Consider the following 8405-nt stretch of genomic DNA (forward strand, 5'->3'; position numbering starts at 1 on the left):
TGTGCGTGCGTGCCCAAGATCCCGAGAGGAGAATGGAGAAGGGATTGCGGCGTGGCCATTCCCCCTGGGGGGGTGATTTCTCGCTTTCTCTCTGTCTCTGTCTGGTGAGCGCATGCACCCTATAGCAAAAAAAAAAAAAAAAACCTCAAAAAAAATTAAAATAAAAAAACTGGAGAACAGATTTCAAAGGGACAGAATTTCTAGAAGGAATGAGAATAGTGTAGCAGGCTGAATTATGGCCACTCGCAGATGTCTGGAACCTGGGCGTGCTCACCTTACATGGGAAAGTGTTTGCTAATGTGATTAAGGATATCAAGATAGGGAGATTATTCTGGATCATGTCCCTAAAGAGGAATGCCCTTAGAGAGGCAGAGGGTGATTAGATACAGAAAAGGAAGAGGCAATGTGACCACGGAGGCAGAGCAGAGTGGCGTGACCACAGCAGCCACCAGAAGCTGGTCTCTAGAAGCTCTGGAGGGAGCACAGACCTGCTGGCCCCTTGGTTTGGCCCCATGAAACTGGTTTTGGATTTGTAGCCTCCAGAGTGACGAGAGAAAATGCGTCTCCTGTTTTAACCCACCAGGCCAGTGGTAATCTGTTGCAGCAGCCTGAGGAACCTAATACCATCAGCTATGCCAAAGAACCCTTTAAAATAAGAGCTGGGAAGTGCCCACTGGATTTAGCAATGTAGAGGCCATGGGAGAGCTGGCTGAAAATTGTTTCAGAGAGTAGACTGAAACAAATTGCAAAGGATTGCATTTTTCTTTTGTGTGCCCTAAATCCACACTGGCACTGGATTTTAGGGATGAACCATGAGCGGACAGAAAACAGGAATTTCTCAATCAGAAGAATCATCCCATCATAGTCGAAGAAGACGACGACTGAAAAGGAAGCAGATGACATCTTTCCGCAGAGCCCAGGAGGCCTCTCTACCCAGCAGGAGTGGGCAGGAGCCAAACCAGGCAGCAGGCAGTGGTCCTGAGGAGTACCAGCAGGCACCAGGACTGTACTGTGAGTGACTGCATCTGGGTACAGCTGAAAGGACAGGTCTCTGCACGCAGGGGCACTGATTGGAGGGCAATAGGGCAGTGCCCCCAAGAAACTTTTCTTTTTAAAGAATTATTTATTTACCTTTATTTATTCATTTGTTCATTTTAATTTAACCAGAGAGAGACAGAGAGAGAGAGAAAGAGGGAGAGAGAAAATGAGAAAGCAAGCCACCAGGTCCAGGACTTGAACCATGGTTTACCATGTGGGAATGTCCAGCACCTTAACCACCACGCCACCTGCTGGTCCCATGCCCCCAAGAAACTTCAGGTCACAGGAGTGGACAGAAGGGAGGAAGAGTTGGGAGAGACAGCTGACAGTGTGGTGATAACCCTCCAGGTTAATTTCTGCATTTCCCAGGTGGGTAGGTCAGCCACCTCATCTCTGTGTATTTTAGTCTATCCCGAGTGCTGTAAAAAAATACCATAGTGGGGCCAGCAGGTGGTGCGGTGATTAAGGTGTTAGATTCCACATGGCCTACTGCCCTGTTTGAGTCCTGGACCATGCAGCTCGATATACACACTGGGGGCGTGTATGTATGTGCCCAAAGTCCTGAGCGGAGAATGGAGATAAAGGGATTGTGGCGTGGTTACCCACCCCGGGGGGCAATTTGTCACTTTCTCTCTGTATCTGTCTCTCTCCAGCGACCACATGTGCCCCATGGCAAAAATCTAAAAAACTCCACAAAACAAACAATATAGAATAAGTGACTTATAAACAACAGAAAAAAAATTAAAATTTTTTTAGAGTTCACATGCATTTACAAGAGAGAGAGAGAAAAGCACCCTTGGGAGGATGGCCTTCTCCATTCTCCTCTGGGGATTTTGAGCACACATCATATGTACCTGGTGTGTTTTTCAAGCCCCTGGATGCAGGACTCAAACTGTGTAGTCAACTACATGGAATCCAGCTGCCTTAACCACCTGTTGGCTGTTGGCTGGCCCCACAGCAGAATTCCTCTCACAGGGTACTGGCAGATACTGTGTCTGATGAGGAATTGTCTTCAGAGAAAGTGCTTTCTGTGTCTGCGCACAGTAGACGGGCCTAACTAGGTCTCTGGGGCTTCATTTATAAGAGCACTAATTCATTTCATGAGGGTTCCAGCCCCATAACCTCGTCACCTCCCAAGGCCCCACAAGTTCCAATACCATATGAGTGCTTTGAGAATTAGGTGCCAGTGTATGACTGGGGGTGGGTGTAACCGCTCGGCGTGCAGGACTGTGCGTCTTAGCACATTTACCTCGGCCAGCACGGGCAGCCTCGTATCTCTCTTGCTTTTGAACTTCTGGGTTAGACAGATGCTTTTTGCGTTTAACCCCCTCCCACTGATAAAACCCTATGCACAATTACCACTGGTTAATCTAGAAGTTAAATTTTGAACTTTTAACTTTGAAATAATTATGGCTTAATAGGAAGTTGCAGAGATAGTAAAGTCTTGGGTCCCCTTCCCCAGTTTCCCCAGGATTACTTCTTACCCAGCTATAGAGCAATACAAACTAGGAAGTTGACACTGACCCAATGTGTGTATATTGCTGTATGTCATTTTGTTCCATGTAGATTAATGTGACACCACCAAGGTCAAGATGCAGAATTAGGGGCCAGGAGGTGCATGGTGGTTAAGGCACTGAATTCCCACATGGCCAAGCATGGTTCAAGTCCCAGACCTGGTGGCTTGCTTTCTCACTTTCCCTCTCTCTTTCTCTCTCTGGTGAATGCATGTGCCCTGTAGCAAATCTAAGAATAATAATAATGTTTGGGACCAGCAGTTAGTGTAATGGCTATGTCGCTGGACTCCCATGTAGTCGACCGCGGTTCGCGTCCCAGATCCGGTGGCTTAAAACTCACGCCGGGCACATGTGCGTGCATGCCCAAGATCCCGAGAGGAGAACAGAGGAGAAGGGATTGCAGCGTGGCCATCTCCCCTGGGGGGTTGATTTCTCACTTTCTGTCTCTGTTTCTACTCTCTTGTCTGGTGAGCGCACATGCCCTATAGTGAAAACCTCTACAAAAAAAAAAAAAAAAGAAGAATGTTTAATGAAATTAAATAGTTCTTTTAAAAATGCAGAATTATTTCATCACCCTCATGCTATCCTTTTTTTAAAGAAGATTTCATTTAACTTTATTTCCTTTTATAAAATTTGGTCAGAGAGGGACAGAGCAAGAGAGAAAGAGAGTGAAAGAGAGAGAGGGAAAGTGGGAGAGCAAGCTGCCAGGTCTGGGACTTGAACTGTGGTTGGCCACGTGGGAGTCCAGCACCCTTAACTACCATGCCACCTGCCAGCCCCTCATGCTATCCTTGTATAGTCACTTTCATGTACTTCTCTTCTACCACCCCAAACCCTGACAACCACTAACATTTCTTCCTTCTCTGTAATCTTTCCACTTCGAGGATGTTATATAAGTGAAATCATGGGGTTTGTGACACTTTTTCCCCCACTCATCATAATGCTCTTGTGATCATCCAAGTGGGTGTATGTATCAACAGCCTGTTCCTTTTCATTGCTAAGTAGTATTCCACAGTATGGACAGACTACATTGTAACTATCTCCCTATTGTGAGACCTTTTGTCTGGTCCCGAGTTTCGGTTATAAAGCTCCTAAGAATATTTGCCTTTTGTGGGCAGACGTGTTCATTTATCTTGGATAGATGTCCAGGAATATGACTGCTGAGTTGTAGGGTTAGGTGTGTGATTAAAGAAACTGCCGAACCATCTTCCAGAATGGCTGTGCCATTTTACATCTCCCAGCAGTGTGGGAGAGTCCATTTTCTCCACATCCTCGCTAGCGTTTAGTGTGGTCCCTTGTTTTCTAATTTTTAAGTTTATTTCCTCCAGGAAAAAGAGACAGAGAGAGATATATAAAAAGGGATACAGAGAGACAAGCACCCCAGCAGGGTCTTCATGCCATGATTCGCTCCCAACCTCAGCCAGCCCAGATCACGTGTGTGTCTGGTGTGCAGTGACAGCTCAGCATGGTCTTAATTTGTGTTTTCCTCATGGTTAGGCTAATTGTTTATGTTCTTATTTGCTATTCATATAGCCTCTTTGGAAAATGGTCTCTTCACTTTTTGTCTGTTTTCTATTTGAGCTTTTAGTCTACTGAGGTTTTGTTTGTTTGTTTTGAGAGGTTTTTGCTATAGGGCGCGTGCGCTCGCCAGAAAGACGGAGAGAGACAGAGAGACAGAAAGTGAGAAATCACTCCCCAGGGAGGATGGCCATGCCGCGATCCCTTTTCCTCCATTCTCCTCTCAGGACCTTAGGCACTCACACACAAGCGCCTGGCGTGAGTTTAAGCCACCGGGTCCTGGACTTGAACCGTATTGGCTAAATGGGAGTTCAGCGACATAGCCATTACGCTAACTGCTGGTCCCAGGTTTTTTACTGTTGTTGTTTGCTATAGGTCACATGTGTTCACCAGAGACAGAAAGGGGAAGGGGGAGTGAGAAAACCCTCCTGCACCCCGGGAGGATGACGATGCCCCAGTCCCTTCTGCTTCATTCTCTTCTTAGGAATGGGGCAGGCACACACACACACACACACACACACACACACGCCTGGTGTGTTTTTCTTTTTTTAATTTAAATTTTAAAAAGTATGTCATTTTGTCATTATTATTATAATTTTTAAATTTGCTACAAGACACACGTGCTCACCAGACAGAGCCAGAGAGAAAGTGAGAAAGCAAGCCACCAGGTCTGGGACTCGAATCATGGTCGGCCATGTGGGAGTCCAACACCTTTAACCATCATGCCACCTGCTGGGCCCCCTGATGTGTTTTTCAAAGCCACTGGGTCCAGGACTTGAATGCTCAGTCTGCCACGTGGACTTCAGCATCCTTAACCACTATGCCACCTAGCTGCTCAGTTTAATGACTTTTTTTTTTTTTTTTTTTAGATCTTACTATAGGGTTCATGAGCTTGCTGGGGAGAAGATAGAGAAAGAAAATGAGAAAACACCCCTTAGAGAGAATGGCCATACCACAATCTTTTGTCCTCCATTGTTCTCTTGGAATTTGGGGCATGCATACACACACACGCACTGCATGATTTTCTTTTCTTTTTTAGATTTTTTTTTTTTGCTACAGGATATGTGAGCTCACCAGAAAGAGACAGAGACAATGAGAGGAAAAGTGAGAAATCACCCCTCCCCACAGGAGGGATGGCCATGCCACAATCCCTTCTCCTCCATTCTCCTCTTGGGATCTTGGGCGTGCACGCACATGCACCTCGTCTAAGTTTCAAGCCACCAGATCCAGGACTCAAAACATCGTCAGCCATGTGGGAATCCAATGACGTAACCACCACACCTTCTGCTGAGCCCAAGTTTTAGGAGTTCTTTATATATTCTAGGTATGAGTCCTTTGTCAGATATGTGATGTGCAAATATTTTCTCCTAATCTGTGGTACGTCTTCATCTTAACAGGTTCATTGACAAAGCAAAAGCTTTTCATTTTTATTAACTGCAATTTATTCTCTCTTATATGGATTATGTTCTTGGTGTCATGCCGAAGAATCCTTCACCAAGGTCCAAGATCCTGCTATAGACTGAATTTTATGTTCCCCAACCCCACATTCTTCTGTTGAACCCTAATTCCCAGTGTGATGGTTTTAGAAGAGGGGGCCTTTGGGAGGTGAGGGTAGAGTCCTCGGGAATGGGATTAGAGCTGCTATAAAAGACACCCCAGGGAGCTCCCTTTCTCCTTCCACCATCTGTGGACACAGCAAGAGGACAGCTACCTGTGAAACAGGAAGTGGGCCCTTCACAGGCATCTAACCTGAGAGTGCCTTGTCCTTGGACTTCAGTCTTAGAATTGCGAGAAATTTCTGTGGTTTATAAGTCACCCAGTATGTGGTATTCTGTTATAGCGCAAGTCCAAAGACTTTCTCCTGTGTTATCTTTGAAGAGTTTTATGTTTATATCAATGATTTTTTTAAAAAAAATTTTGTCATTATTTTTCTTTATTTTTTATTTTTTAATTTATTTTTAAGAGGTTTTTGCTATAGGGTGCGTGCGCTCGCCAGACAGAGAGAGACAGACAGAGAGATAGAAAGTGAGAAATCACCCCCCAGGGGGGATGGTCACGCCACAATCCCTTCTCCTCCATTCTCCTCTCGGGATCTTGGGCATGCATGCACACATGCCCAGCGTGAGTTTAAGCCACCGGGTCCAGGATGCGAACTGCGGTTGACTACGTGGGAATCCAGCGACATAGCCATTATACTAACTGCTGGTCCCTTTTTCTTTATTTTTTGAAGTAAACCAGAGAGAGAAAGAAAGTGAGAAAGCAAGCTGCCAGGTCCTGGACTCAAACCATGGTCAGCCATGTAGGAATCCAGCCACCTTAGTCACCATGCCACTTGCTGGTCCCTGATGAACAATTTTGTGTTATTTTATTTTGCCTTAGGGCATGTGCATTCACTAGAGAGAGAGAGACAGAGACAGTGAGAGGGAAAGTGAGAAATCACCCTTCAGGGGAAATGACCACACCACAATCTCTTTCCTCCATTCTCCTTTCAGGATCTCGGGCATGCATTCACACAGTCCAGCATGATTTCAAGCCAGTGGGTCCAGGACTCAAACCACGGTCAACCGTGTGAACATCTGCTGGTCCCATTTTGAGTTAATTTTTATACAGAATCTCAGATTCAGGCTAAAATTTACCTTTTTGGCCTATGGGTATCCAATTGTTCCAGTTATTGTTTAAAACTATCTTTCCTTGGGACCAGCAGTTAGCGTAATGGCTATGTTGCTGGACTCCCATGTAGTCGACCACAGTTCTCGTCCCAGACTTGGTGGCTTAAAACTCACGGCGGGCACATGTGCGTGCGTGCCCAAGATCCCAAGAGGAGAACGGAGGAGAAGGGATTGTGGCGTGGCCATCCCCTCTGGGGGGTAATTTCTCGCTTTCTGTCTCTCTGTCTCTGTCTGTCTGGCGAGCGCACGTACCCTAAAAAATAGCAAAGAAAACCTCTCAAAAAAATCCCAAAACCTATCTTTCCTCCATTGAGTTGCTTCTGCAACCTGTTGTGTATCAGTTGGTTGAACTTGTGTGGGGCTGTTTTGGGGCCCTTTATTCTACTCCATTGACTTGTCATGTCTATACCTCTATTAATACCACAGTCTGTATGCTTATAGCAAAAGTCTTGAAATGGAGTGATTCTTCTCATTTGATCCTTTTCTAATACGTGTGTGTGTGTGTGTGTGTGTGTGTGTATTTAAAACAATTAGTTTTTATTTATCTTTATTTATTTTAAATTTGCTACAGGGCCTATATGCTCACCAGAGAGAGAAAGAGAGAGATAAAGCATGCCACCAGGTCCAGGACTTGAACTGTGGTCAGCCATGTAGGAGCCCAGCACCCTTAACCACCACGCCACCTACTGGTCCCCCTTTCCTAATATTGATTTAATCTAATTTTTTCACCTTCCCATATGCACTTTAGAATAACACTGTTTATATATCTAAAACAAAACAAAACAAAACAACTTACTGGAATTTTAGTAGAAAGTGAGTTAAGCCTGAAAAGCAGTTTGGGGAGAATTGATATCTTTGCTATTTTGAGTCATCCCACCCATGAACATGTCTATTTATTCCATCTTAAAAAAGAATCATTTATTATTAAATTTGCTGTAACGCATGTGTGCTCACCAGAGAAAGACAGAGACAGAGAGAGAGGGAAAGTGAGAAAACAAGCCTCCAGGTCCAGGACTTGAACTGTGACTGATCATGTAGAAGTCCAGCACCTGAACCACAATGCTGGCCTGTATTATTATTTTCTTTAACTTGCAAGGGTGCATGTGCTTGCCAGAGGAAAAAAGAGTGGGAAAGCACTCCCTGGGGGATGGCCACACTACATTTCCTTTTCGTCCATTCTCCTCAAGATTTTGGGAGCACATGCACACGTGCCTGGCATGGTTTTCAAGCCGCTGGGCCTGGGTCTTAAACTACATGGTTAGCCATGTGGGATTCCAGTCTCCTTAATCACCACGCTACTGGCTGGCTTGTCGTATGGTCAATTTCTTCTTTAGTTCGCTTACGGGAGGAGTTACATGCACTGATTTTCAATGGGTTCTTACTGAACAAGAATAATCTAGCAATCCCTTTGCTGGATACGTGCAGAATGGAAATTAAGTCAGCAATTTACGAGCTATCTGTGCTCTCATTCTCATTGCAGCAATCCTCACAATAGCCAAGACATGGAGACAGCCCAAGTGTCCACGGATGGGCAAATGGATAAAGAACCTGGTATGCATGTATAATGAAGAGGCTCTGAAAATCAGTGGGGAAATGGAATCAGAATATGAGTTTGTTTTAGTGCCAAGAAGTTTAAAATCCATGCATAGGTTTTTTTTTCTTTTTT

This window comes from Tupaia chinensis, unplaced genomic scaffold, assembly GCF_000334495.1.
Source record: "Tupaia chinensis unplaced genomic scaffold, TupChi_1.0 Scaffold000316_1, whole genome shotgun sequence".
NCBI lineage: Eukaryota > Metazoa > Chordata > Mammalia > Scandentia > Tupaiidae > Tupaia > Tupaia belangeri.